We start from the raw sequence: 14,680 nt of genomic DNA, 5'->3' as shown, positions 1-14,680 counted from the left end.
TTCCCTCACCAAGGAAGTCTCATCTGGTTTTTTCTTTTCTAACCACTGACATTCAATCTTGGCATGAAAAGGATATCTATAATAGATTAAGTGCAAATGTTTTAGTGATATTAGGTTGGTCATAAATAACCAAAAGGCATCTTATAGACAAACACATGCTATTTCCATTTCAAAAGGAGACTGAGTTCAAGGAGAGCCATTAGACAATGGCAGCAAAGGTTTGTATTCAAAGAAACCGATGACACACTCATTTGCAGAAAGTGGGAAACGAAAGAGATGAGCCCACAGGTAAATTGGGTCCTATAATTAGAGTACTTGATTGGGAGACTGGTAGAGGAAAGGCCAGGAGAAAAGCTTGAATAACCATCACTCACCTCAAAAACCATAAACTCTGTGACATAATAGCTTATTGAAATTCTGCATCTCCATGCCAGATTTTGAGTAATATCCCTTTTAACTTTCTCAGGATTTATGAATCAACACAGCGATCTGTGGAGATAAATGTTTGGAAGTCACAAGAAACAGCTTCACCTTGCATACAATAGCAATCCCAGGAGATCTACTTAGCTGCTGTGCATTTGGTCAGAATGCCTGGCCACAGTCAGTAGGACTTATTACAGTAGCCCTTACATTCCAGCTGAGCCCCTCCCCTTTTTGTCATTGGTGGCCACTGTATTAGAAAGATGTCAACAGATACATTTTCAGTTGATTTAAGAGTTTATGGAATAAGTCACCAAGAAAGGTAAAAATGATTGAGGGTTAATGCAATGTTTTTGATAAGTTGCTACTGTAAAACTCACTCCAGCCCATATGACAAGAGTCTATAGAATACAAAAGTGAGAAGGACTGAGAATTTCAATGTGTTTGAGGAACCAGGTTTTTTAGACTCAGCACTCATCCTAGAATGATAAGCAGTGCATCTTAAAATTGCCTGTATTACTAGGCAATACCTCATCCAACTGACTAAATAGTCCACATTTGTATTTTCAGTTATTAGGCCCTTCTGGGATGGATGAAGAAAAATCTTATCTCTGCAGCTCCATGTCCCTTTCCTTCCAATTAAGTGCACGGGAATCTCAGTGTCTGAACATGAATATGAGCCTTGTGTTTACACAGGGCAAAGGTCATTATTTAGTAAAGGTCATTCCACAGTCCCCTCCCTCAAAGTCAAAAGGCACAGGCATCTATTCAGTACATTCTGAGCATACTAACTCACTTTAATTTTTTAACATAAAATCTTGGTTAGCAAATTGCTTTCTCTCTATTTTTTCCCCTAAAGTTGTTGATTCTCATTCTTCCTATGTGTGGATGTACCTCAGACATCCACCCTTGACTAGCTTGAAGCAAGTTTTCAAGTCCCCGATTCACATGTAAAACAGCACACATCTCTTTATAAGTCTTAGTTTTCTCTTGCTGTTATGGCAAACTAATAGTAACGTGGCAACTTAGAACATTGCAAATTTATAATCTTCCACTTTTCAAGAATCAGAAGTCTGGGTAGCTGGGAGGCCTCTTTGCTTAAAGGCCTTAAACTTTGAAAAGAATTGGATTCCAAGCTCGTGTAGGTCATTGCCAAATTCACTTCCTTGAAGTTGTGAGATCTATTTCTTGCATGCCCCTAGAAGCTGACTATGTTTCCTGGTACTTTCCAACAGTGGCAGGTAAAGTCCCTCCTGACACTTCAAGTCTACGATTTGTATCTACAGCAACCTAACTCCAGGACTCATGTGATTATATTATAACCAACTGTATAATCCAGGAAAATTTTCCTAAATCAAGTTTTTCCTAAATCAAGTCCATAATTATTCTTTTTGTATGTATAGTACTGTTTTAATTACAAGATAGGTATCTTCTAAGTCAGTCTGCCTCCCACAACTTGCCCTTTGAACCAGAAATTCACATCTTTCCCAAGGCTAAATACACTTTTATGCCCTCATAGGTTCCAGCCCCTAACAGCATGAACCAGGATCTAAACTCATATAACTCTCACCAGCCCCATTGTCCCAAATATCACTAGTTGATTCATTTTTTCTTAGCCTGCTTTCTCACAGTAGAATTCCAAGTCTTGGAGTCATGGTTCATTCAGTTGTCTTTCTGTCCCTTCTGCTATAATCTATGAGTGTGCCCTCTGATAATGAAAACATGGCCCACAGAAGAAAACAAAAACCCTTCCAGAACTATGAGATACCTATGAAGCTCGCATGGAGCTTTTGGAGATAACCCCTTCAATTTTGATTTCTGCTGATATGGATAAAGAATAACATGCTCCCATTTCTCCTCTTGTTTGTTTGGTTTGGCTTGAGTTTGGGTTCCCACTGGACAGCTCAGACCGGCTTCACATGCTTGGCAACTCTCCTCCTTTGGCCCTTGTCCTCTGCTTTTGTTTAAAAGGTTCGTGAGTCACATTCTACCCTGGTTGTTTTCTGTTATTCTACAAGGAATAGAAGTTTCATTGACTCACAGCTGTTACATGTGCAAAAGCGTAAACCAGGAATCTGCTCAGTACCCATTGAGAATTAAGGGCCTTTCTGCAGAATCAGGGCACAGCAGGGGTGTCAGAGAGACCCAGCTGCTGTGGTAAAGCCAATTCCATGACAATCCACTACTTCACTGATTTGGGAGATCTCTGCTACTCACTTCCCAAAGTCCTCGCTTCCCAAATACTATCAACATATGACTTTGATTCCCAAACACTCAACTTTGAAAGATGTATTAAAATCAAGATATTCTTTATTTGGAAAGCCAGGTGAGACTGAGAACTTGGGCACTTTATGTTCATAAGATTTGAGGAAAACATTTCCACGGGGCCCAGAAATTGAAGGATCAACCTTCTGCCAGTACCTGTCATGCTTTACAACAGACTTCCAAATTACTTGTTGCCCCCAACAGAAAGACCACAATGAAAAAAACACCATCACTCAGTCATTGTGCAATCTCAAGATAAAGAAAATCAAAATAAAGATAATTAAATTGCTACTTAATCAAGATAATGAAAGGGCCTCCTGCAGGTAAATAAAGGCTAAGCTTACCATAACCCCATGAGATCTTGTTTAAATTCCAAATTTAAGGTTCTCAGTTTGGCTGACCAGATGCAAATTTAGCTGACTGGAGACTTGAAAATTTACATTTTTTAATAATATGTTCATAAAATTCTGATGCATAGCAAAGAAAATAAGTTAAAATATAGTTAATAAAAATTACAAAAGTAATTAAAATACTATACCAGAAAACATTAAGCTTGAATACATTAAAATTTAAAACTTCTACTTTATGAAAGATATTTAAGAATACTGAAAAGAAAAAAAAAACACAGACTGGAAGAAAGAGTTTGCAAACACATCTCTGATAAAGAACTTTTATCCAAGATACCAAAAAGCTCTTAAAATTCAACAATAAGAGAGGAGGCACCTCCCCCCCCCAAAAAAAAAAACAGTCCAGAGGAAGGGGAATCAAAGAAATTACACAAATCATTGACTATCATATGAAGAGTCTCAACAATTTAGTTCATTTAAAGACTGCAAGTTAAGCCAGCTGTAGTGGCCACATGCTTTTAAATCCACATCCAAGAGGAAAAGGCAGGCAGATCTCTGGAAATTCAAGGCCATCCTGGTCTACACAACAAATCTAAATCTGCCAGATCATCCCTGTTTCAAATAAAAAAATTGCAAGTTAAGGGCAGCACAGTAGAGCTGACCCTGTTGATGGGGTGCAGACGATCCAGCACTGTGGAATTGTGTGGGAGGTCTGGCTCCACCCCTCATCTACCATGTGATGGAGCAGACTAGGGAGAAGTGTCCTCTCCTCTTCCCCATCCCTCACCACCTGTGGTGGATGGGAGAGCAGGCCTGGGAAGATGCACAGAGCTGGCCCTGCCCCTACCAACTGTAGCACTCCAGAGAGAGGCCCTGAACCTTGACAGGGGAAAACAACAGAACTGACCCTGGTGATGTGGGAGTGGCTAAGTGAGCCCCAAGGGCGTGAGAGGAGAACCGCCCCGCCTCCCCTGCCCCCCCATCACTCATGCCTGCTGCTTTGGGTGAGCTGGCTGTGGCAGTGCTGGAGAGCTCACCCTGGTGGTGACCATGAGGGAGAGCTGGCAGGCTGACCAACCCAGCGAGCCTAGAACCAGGACTGTGATTCACCAGACTCCAACACCCACCTCATCTATAAGCTGCTGTGGCATGTGAAAGGAGGTGGACCCAAAGCTGCAGGATCTCCATGGCACAAGACAACAACAGGATATCCAAGAGGAGAGTAGCAGAAGCCAGAAGCCTAAACCCAAATCAATGACTCACGGTAATGAACACTTACAAGTAAAGATTTTTATATGGACTAAAGGGTATACTGTGTGACTCACTGGGCCACACTAAGCTGCTGCGCTGAGATTTTTTTTTTTTTTTTTTTTTTTTTTTTTTGATTTGGTTTGGTGTGGTTTTCTTTTTTATTTGTTTGTTTTTATTTTTGTTTTTTGGTGTTCTTTTAATTTTTACTTTATTTTACTTTGAGAGGGGAAGTTGCAAGAGCAGAGGGTGGATACGAAGGGATGGGATGGGGAGATGAATGGGATCAGGATGCATGATATGAAATCCCCAAAGAATCAGTAAAATGTTTTTAAAAATTGCAAGTTAGAATAACAGTGTTAGCTGAGGGTGTGACTGAGTGGTATAGAATACCTGATTAGCAGGAATGTGTTCTTGTGTCTTATTCTCAGAACATCTTAAAAAATAAATAAATAAATAAAATAAAAAGGCAGTGATGTGATATCACCACATAGGTGGATGGCTAAAGTTGATTAAAACACAAGGCAGGTAACACCGAAGTCTAACAAGGAAGTGGACTAACCGAATTTCTCAGCCCCTGCTTATGACAGTTTCATAGTGACAGCAGATCTCTGTAAGTTTGAGGCCAGCCCACACTCAGACTTTCAAGCCAGCCAGGGTAACATAGTGAGACTCTGTTCCAGAAACAAACAAAAAACCAAACCCATAATGGAACTCAACAATACCTTACATACAATCCCCCAATCATGTTCCTAAATATTTCTCAATTAATTTTAAAACTTTGGTCCACAAGAAACCTGCATGTGAATGTTAACAGCAAATGCCTACTAACTAAGAATAAAGCAAATGCACTCTATCAGAACAGGGTGTATTATTCTGCAACCAAAAAATAAATGAATAAAAAAACATACCACATGACTACACGGATGAATCTCAAAAAATAAGATTTAGAGCAAAATAATCCAGACACCAAAAATGTACATTTATATGAAGTTCCCAAAAAAACAAAAATGAAACCATCATGTCACAAATCAGATTGCTAAGGACTCTTGAGTGGCAGGAAATAACTGTCTAATAGAATCACATGGAATTTTGATGGAAGGCTCTGGATCTTGGTTGCAGTGGCAGAGATGCTGGTGGACGTTTGTTGTCAAGTCAACCCAGTTGTACACTTAAGGTGGAAATGAATTCTCTTATGCAAGTTATTAGTAAGAAAAAAATACATTGAAAGAAGACCAAAATTTCATAGCTTTAGACACAGCAAAAGGAAGAATCAACAAGGGATTTTCTAATTCTTGGTTTGAGTCTTATATACTCAGAAAATCTTCCATCTGGTTGGAAGTCTAAGCAATAATCAGCCATGTGCTTGGAAAAAGAATAGCACAAACTATTTCTTCAGGATAGTAAGCAAAATTGGGAAATTACTGTCTTATTTCAAATTTCCAGTGGCACAGATGCACAGTTCCCACTCTCCTCTCCTAAATTTTACCCCAGGCTGCATCAGGAAGATCTTTAAGAACTATTTGCTCTCGAAGATCGCTAATGGGAGTTCATTCTAGACACTGTTGATCTTTATTCCTTTCCATTTCACGTGATGCTCAAGATTTCTTGAATATTAATGGTATATAAAATTATCTCAATATTAGCCCCAGTTAACTGTCTTGTCTCAGCAAAGAGAAGCTGAAAAGCAATTTTTGCACTGCCCAAATTAAGCCATCATGTCAAGTCAGCCTTAATATATTACCTAGAATAAAACAGATGGTCCTGATGTTTGTACAGCCCGTTTTCTGCTGGGCTCAGCCCCTGCTAACTCCCAGGCAACTTATGTGAATAGACTCTTACCTAATTCCAAGCAGATGCTCTATACTGACTCTTTTGGAATAAATGAATGTTTTGCTTAGTTTTTGCTGCCATAAACTAATCATTTATAAATATTTGGGACTTCCCTGAAGTCATTTAAAAGACGTTTATAAAAGTGCTATCTAATGGCCATATGATGCAAACAAACGTACAGAATTGTAAATTTTCTAGTATCTACACCATAGAAGTAAGTAATAGGAAATAAAACTTCACTAGCATATTTTATTTCATCTAGTATGGCCAGAATACCAAAATTTATCATACAATTAATTTAAAATTATTTCCAGGTAATTTACAGTCTTTTCTTCATTGTAAGTTTTGGCTGTCATGAGCATATTTTTTACTTAAAGTGCATCTCGGCTTGAGCTAGCCATAATGTAAGTGCCCTAGCAACATGTTGCTAGTGGATACCATAATGGACAGTGTGTTTCTATAGATGTGGTTTCTTTAAATATATTGAAATTGGCTTCATGCAGCACCTAACTGTATGTGTCTTAGATCCACATCAGGTGGAATCCATACACACCACAGTATATACACCTTTCCCTTTGCTTAGGGCCAGTCTTATTTATTAGAGGGAACTGGAGACTTCTGTAAGGACTCTGCTGGAAGTAGGTAAACATCTAGAATCTTTTTTTGAAAATATGTTTATCTTTCACACAATATATTCTAATTATAGTTTCCCCTACCCCAACTCCCTCTAGATCCTCCAAATATCCCCAACCACCCAAATCCACATCCTTTCTTTCTCTCATTAGAAAAAGAACAGACATCTAGAAGGAGGAGGAGGAGGAGGAGGAGGAGGAGGAGGAGGAGGAGGAGGAGGAGAAGAAGAAGAAGAAGAAGAAGAAGAAGAAGAAGAAGAAGAAGAAGAAGAAGAAGAAGAAACAACAAATGAATAGGACAAAATAAACAACCAAATGGACAAAAGAGCCAAATAAAAAGCACAGGATGGATGTATAGATGCTGAGATGCATTCATACACACAGAAAACCCATAAAAACAAAATCAGAAACCATAATACATGAGCAAAAGATTTTTAAGGTTAAAAAAAATGCCCTGACAAAGTATTATGAGAAAAGACCCTCCAAATTACCATTGTCTTTGTTTTATGTTAGTTATCTACTGCTGGGCATTGGGGCCTACATTTAAGTGTGCTTTGTATATCCAGTGAGACTCCTTTGGAGAAAAGTATTTTTTCCTTTGTTAGCACTTAATAACTAGAGATAGTTTCTGGGTTCACAATGTGGAACTGTGTCTACTTCCCCTCTCCTTGGGACCCCATCTAGCTTAGACTTGTGAAGGCCCTGTGCACGCTCGCACAACTTCTGTGAGGTCGTGTGTGCACCATTCTTGTTGTCTAGAAGGCCTTGTCTCCTTGATGTTTCTGTCTTCATTGGCTCTTACAATCTTTCTGCATGCTCTCCCACAAAGTTCCTTGAGCACTGAGGGCAGTGATTTGATGGGAACATACAATTTAGGACTAAGTGTTACAAGGTCTCTCATTCTCTGCACCTTGTTCAGTTGTGGGTCTCTGTGTTTGTTCCCATCTACTACAGGAGAGAAAGCTTCTCTGATGATGGCTGAGCAAGCACTGATCTGTGAGTATAGCAGAATGTCATTAGGAGTCATTTTATCGCTATATTTCTTTAGCAGAACAGTAGTATTTTCCCCCTATATCTATGGCCTATATAGTCTCGGGTTCTTGACCACCTGGGCAATGTTAGGCATAAGTTCCATCTCATGGACTAGGCCTTAATTCCAATCAGATAGTGATTGTTTACTCCCACAACTCTTGTGCCACTAATACACCAGTGTGTCTTGCAGGCAGCTCATCACTGTAGATGGAAGGGCTGCAGCCTGTTTAGTGTTTACCTTTATCTTCTGGGAGTGTGTAGAGTGCCTTTCATTACCATGAACAACACAGGTACACAAAGCTGCCTGTATTTTTAAGGTCTTGTGATGGTTAGTACTGATTGTCAACTTGACTGGATCTAGGATCACTCTTGAGATGAGCCTCTGGGCACACAAGTGAGCAATAGTCTAGACTAGTTAACCTCTGTAAAAGCCTGTGAGAGGTTTTCTTAAGTTAATTGAAATGGGAAGACAAAGCCAGAATGCAGGCAGTGTTATTCCCTGGGTTTTAGTTTGGGGCTGTATAAAAAAAAAAGCATGAAGCTAGTTGAGTGTTGTTCGAATCTTAAATGGTCTTATAGTAAGAAACCCAGTACCAGATATTGGGGTAAAAGCTGAAAGATCAGAGAAGCAGAGCAAGCCACAGCCACCACATATTACCTCACCAACTCCATGAATCCTCTGACTGAAATCCTCTGAGTCCTTACCCAAAAGGATCTCAGCTGAACTGCCTTAGTTCCTGTTTCCTCATGCCTTATATACCTGTCTCTGCCCAGCCATGTCACTTCCTGGGATTAAAGGCATGTGTGTTTCCCAGTACTGGGATTAAAGATGTATGCCACCACTGCCTGACTCTGTTTCCAGTGTGGTCTTGAACTCACAGAGATCCAGATAGATCTCCATGTCCTGAGTGATAGGATTAAGGGGGTGTGTGCCACCACTGTGTGGCCTCCATGTCTAATCTAGTGACTGGCTCTGTCCTCCAACCCTCAGGCAAAGTTTACTAGGGTACACAATATATCACCATAGTTGAGTGCTAGTATTTATCTCTCTCTGATTCTTGACTACAGATGCAATGTGACTGGCTGCCTAATTTCCCTTCCATGACAGACTATACACCTCAACTGTGAGCCAAAGCAAATTCTTCCTTCTCTTAAGTTTCTTTTGCTGGGGTATTTTATTACAGCAACAGGAAAAGTAATTAATACAGGTAGTGGTCTAAATATGGAAGAAAACATTATGACATGGCCAGGGTGAGAAGCTAGATGAGGAATGGGAAAGAGAGATGGAGGCCATGAGCAGTTACATAAGCCATAACAATTGCTGAGGAGTTTCTCAAATTGTATACCTCTGAGTTGCAGTAATTCTTTCAAAGGATGAAAAACAATATGTAAATATGTGTAATACACATGTCATGAAAAATAAGAATAATTGCCAAGCACCTTAACTTTATATACATAATACCTGGCCAAATTACAGTTTATCAAAGATTTTTGTTAGACCATTGGTTCTCAGTCTATGGGTCATGACTGCTTTTGGGTGTTGAATGAATCTTTCACAGTGTCACCTAAGACCATCATTGGAAAACACAGATATTTACATTGCAATTCATAACAGTAGTAGCAAAATTACAGTTACGTGTAGCAAAATTAAAGTTATGTAGTAGCAATGAAAACAATTTTATGGTTGGCAGTCACCATAAAATGAAGAACTGTATTAAGGGGTTGCAGCACTAGGAAGGTTGAGAACCACTAGGTTAGACCAGTATCCTTGGTTTCTACATCTAGTCGCTGATTTCAAACTGATGGGTTCAGTGTCATTGCTGGCCTGTGGCTGGCTTCATGCTGTTAATGAGTAGCTGTTAGAAACTCCATTATCCACTCATGAACAAGCTTCCAAAGGTAAGCTCCTAGACTCTCAGAGGGTACTTGGGTCACCCAGCACAGTGATGACAGGGAAAAGGGAAGTGAGATTTAAAACATGTGAAGTGCGGTAGCACACCTGGTGGATAGCCCCCATAGAGATGAAATTCATCCTTTACAGAATATGTGAGAAGCTGGATAACAAAAGGCTAAAAGTCAATGTTCTTCCACACATTTTTTAAAAAGCTCTTCATGAATTACTAGGACCAAATAACAAGCTTTCAGAGTCGAATATCTTATAAATACCTGCAGTATAATCTATAATTAATATATTCTATAAGAAGACCATAGACACAGAAAATGTAAAAACATGAGAAGCCATTGAGGTCGACAAACTAGGTTCATTAATAGATTTGAGCTGCCCATATGTCCAGGCTCTGTGATTCTCTGAGATTTCTTTAGCCTCACCTGGATCCACCTCTTCACCTCAGTTACTTGAATCTCCCATATTAGCATTAAGCTAATTTCACCTCCGTTTGTCCTAAACTTGTGATCAAGTGGTAGTCTTGGCTGCCAATTCAACTCCCGGCTCAAAGTTGAACTGTCCATCACCTCAGTTGAAGTGCTCTAAAATTATACATATGCTTGCCACATTCAATAAAGTACAGCTCATGGAGTAATTACACTGCTTTCTGCAGTCCCTAATTAATTGAATGGAAAGATAGCGATGAACAAAGAAGGCAGCAGAAGAGAGTGTCCTCACCTAAACGATAATGGTGAGGACCTGCCAGCTACAAACGCAGGCCTCAGGATGACAGACACTGCTGAAACTATCTCAAGGTCTTGGATGCTAGACAATGTAGAAAAAAATGCAAGTGGTCACTTGGCCAGTTTCTTTTCTCAGTCGTTACCTGAAATGCTGATCACACAAGAGCTGGAGTTGAGGAGATAAAGTCAGCATCTAATTAAGCCAGGAAATTTTGAAGTCATCCTGAGCACTATAGTTATGCAGTGATGGGACCTGGCATTCATTCAGACCCACCACACCCCCAAGCATTTTGCCACCCTTCCCCATGCACTCTTCAGGACAAGTTACAAAGACAGTCGTCATGTTTCCTTTACAAAGCACATCAGTCCCTACACACTCCAAGAAAAGTATTGAAAGCGCACACCTAAATTCTCAGAGTCTTCCCTAATTCATCATGATCAAACCAAGGACATTTCAGTAGAGACCCTTGGAGCCATACTCTGCTTGTCAGCCCAATGGAGCTTCGCTTTGGGGGCATTGGAAAGATGGTATTCTGGGGCCACTCTCCTCGTCTTGGAGTGGAGCCTACCTATTCCTCTTACAGCACGTTCTCCTGAGCACTAAGTAAGCACAGCCAAATCCCTCCACGCAGGTCACTTTCTCAAAGTGTTAAAACGTCACTTTATCATTTGCACTGACAGGACAAAGCAGCTCAGAGCTTTGTCCCCTGCCATCACCTTCAATTCCAACAAGAAATAAGTTGAGCAGAAAAAAAAAAAAAAAAAAAAAAAAAAAAAGGCTCAGCCCAGAAGACTGAGCACAATCTCTAAGATGTGCCCAGGAGGAGAATGTGTGAGGACTGCTCAAGACTTCTTTGAGACTAGGTTGCCACTGTGCTGTCCATGGGTCACAGCCCTGGGTGATCCTGCTAAGACACGGGACTAGGACCATGAGAGGAAAGTGGATCCATCTAGGAACTGGCTGAAGAAGTGAAGGGCACATGGCCATGCCTTGCTTGTTTCCTAAAGGAACCGCTGGTTTTGTGTAGCTGGAGTTTTCTTCAGTCTTGCCCAGCACCATGGACTCTGCAGCCACTTATAAAGTAATCACACAGAAACTTATATTAATTAAACTGCTGGGCCATTAGCTCAGGCCTACCATTGACTAGTTCTTATACTTAACTCAGCCCATTTCTGTTAATCCATATGTCGCCATATATTCTGTGGCTTTACCTGTTGCCTTTACATGTTGTTCCCAGGATGGTAAGCTGGGGTCTCCTTGACGCTGCCTTCCTGTTCCCCCAATTCTCCTTTCTGCTAGTCATGCCTATACTTCCTGCCTGGCTACTGGCCATTCAGCATTTTATTTGTCAATAAATCATCCACAGAACTAGTTTTGTTTTAATTATTTGACACTTTCATACAAGTATAAAATGAATGTCAGTAATTTTAACCTCTATTTGCCCATCCGACCCACTCCTGTTGAAAACTTTTTGTTTCTTTAAAAGAAGAAAAAAAACTCGTCTTCTTTTAAACTAGCCTCCTTTCTTATTCTGATATCTGCCCTGTGTGTGTGTAAGAGAGAGAGACAGAGACAGAGACAGAGAGACAGAGGGGAAGAGAGCCACCACTGAATTGAGCTGGGGTTGTTTATATGAGCATTATTCTGTAGGGTATTTATTAAAACATAGGACATTTCCCAGTGGACACAAAACAGAGGGGAGTGACAGCCTCTCCCAGTGCAGCCCACAGTCCCTAAGGGAGGTGCTGGACCTCGGGAGCCACACCCATCCGTGCTCCAGGGGCAATGGGCATAGTGACAGGCAGGTCTAAGGAGGTAACCAGAGCTGCAATAAGTTCCTGAGAACAGCAGCTATGCCACGCCCAAAGACACTGTGTATGGCCTTCTTCCACTTCCTTTGGCTCTTACGTTCTTTCTGTCCCCTCCTGAAAGGTCCTGGACCCTTGGAGGGGACGATATGGATGTCCTTTTTGAGAGTAAGCATTCAAGTCACCTATTTTCACTGATTTAACCACTTAAGGATATGACTGTGGCGATTTCATTCTCTTCCAACTTTCGCGGAGTAACGATAAAGAATACTTCCTGCAGATGGACATCAACCAGTGTCCATCTGAAAAGCATGATGATAACAGTCCACATCCCTGGATCTAATGAGTTATTAATGCATGCGCTCATTAATCCACTCCTCACAACAGCTGTGCCAGTACCACCCACCTTCTGTAGAGCAGGAGACAAAGCCACAGAGAGGTTCGTGAGTTGTTCAACAGCCACCCAGCAGTGGGATTGGGATTCGAACTCAGGTAGTCTGTCCATAGGCTTCAGCTGTATGTGATTGCTCTAATGCTGTTAAACACCACCTAGGGTTCAGCCATGGACGTCAGATATGGGAACAGAAAGAACCACTATTTAGAAAGCAGTTGGGAGTCCGGGAAGTGCCCACAGTCAGAAGTGAGTAGCAGCATGGGCAGGCTGCTTCCCAGGATGTCTGTTCATGGTAGTATGACCACAGAACATGAAACTTCCCAGCAACTAGATGCTGAGGTGATTTCCTTAGGCTCCTCTCTGAGAAAAGAAGCACAAATACAAACAATCCTTTTAAGGGAACTGCTTTAAAGCTCTTTGAAGCTCTCCCTCCTCTATCCCCTCGCCCCCTTCCTCCTCCCCCTTCCCCTCCCTCCCTGCCTCTCCCCCTTCCTCTCTCCCTCCCCTTCTCCCTCTCCTTCTTCCCTGTTTCCCCTCCCTTCTTCCCTCTCCCTTCCCCTCCTTTCCTCCCTTGCTATCTCTCCCTCCCACACACTCTTCTGCAAAGCTTTACTGAGGGTCACATTCTCATCCCACATTACCTTTTAACAATTTGAACACTGCTCTATTATTTCATCAAATTTTCTTCATAAATAGCTCTGGAAAATGGAGACAGTAGACAGATGTGTGTTGGGTTTTTTTTGTTTTTTAACCTTCAGCACTGTATTTATAATGCCTCATTTGCTTGATACTAAAAGAGCAACTGTGTTTTGCAAAGACTGGGGCATTCCGGCCAAATAAAATCTCTGCTGTTACTAGAAATTTATTTCCACATTTGGTTTGAGGGTTTTCCATTTTTTGTTTGCTTGTTCTGTTTTTTTTTAAGAACTTTTATTGTTTATCACCATTTTTTCTCTGAAATTCAATACTTCTATCTTGGAAATATATTAATAGTGAATTCAATTTATACCCCCACATACACCTCAAGTTTCTCTTCAGATCTGCAGATCTAGCTGTTTTTGCACATTGTACAAACAAATGTGCAATGCTCTCACACTTCCTGCACATATTAATAATGAGCTTGAGAGTCAGAGTTAAGAATAAAATTCCTTCAAGTTAGGAAGATGGCTCTGTGGTTAAAAGCACTGGCTGCACTTCCAGAGAAAAGGGTTCAATTCCCAGCACTTGCCAGACAGTTCACAACAGTCTGTAACTCCAGTTCTTCTGGCCTTAATGAGCACTAGGACATGTGGTACACAGACATATATGCAGACAGAATACCCATATACATAAAAAATTTAATTAAAAAATAATTTCATTCCTGGGTGTCTTAGAGTTCTATTGCTATGAAGAAACGCCATAACCAAAAGGAACTTGGGGAGAAAAGTGTTTATTTCGCTTATACTTCTAGAATATAGTTCATCATTGAAAGCAATCAGGACAGGGACTCAAGCAGGGCAGGAACCTGGAGGCAGGAGCTGATGCTGAGGCCATGGAGGAGTGCTGCTTACTGGCTTGCTTCTCATGATTTGTTCAGTCTGCTTTCTTATAGAATCCAGGACCACAGACTAGGGATGGTCCCACCCACAATGGGACCCCTACCAATCACTAATTAGGAAATGGTCCTACATGCTTGCATACAACTTGATCTATGTAGGCATTTTCTCAGCTGAGGTTTCCCTCCTCTCAGATGAGTACAGCCTGTGTTAAGTTGACATAAAACTAGCCAGCACACTTAGAAACAGGTGGAGTTAAAGAGATCTGGAAGAAACTGTAGAGTGTCTTCCCTGAGAATTCAAAACAATGCCATATGTAGCACAAAGCACACAGTATGAAGGCTATCACCTACCAGCCAGTGAGCACATCTCTCATGTCGGGAGCCTGTGCACACTCCAAGAGGACCAGCCTGCCATCTGTAGCTCCACATTCTCTACATAGCTCCCCTGAGATTCTGACCAGACTACACAGCCAACCTCTCACTCTCAGCCATGTCTTTTGTTGTTGTTTTTATTTTGTTTTTCAAAACAAGGTTT

The sequence above is a fragment of the Peromyscus leucopus genome, chromosome 19 (genome assembly GCF_004664715.2).
Source record: "Peromyscus leucopus breed LL Stock chromosome 19, UCI_PerLeu_2.1, whole genome shotgun sequence".
Taxonomy (NCBI): Eukaryota; Metazoa; Chordata; class Mammalia; order Rodentia; family Cricetidae; genus Peromyscus; species Peromyscus leucopus.
The sequence above is the reverse complement of the archived record's forward strand: the minus strand, read 5'-3'. Positions refer to the sequence as shown.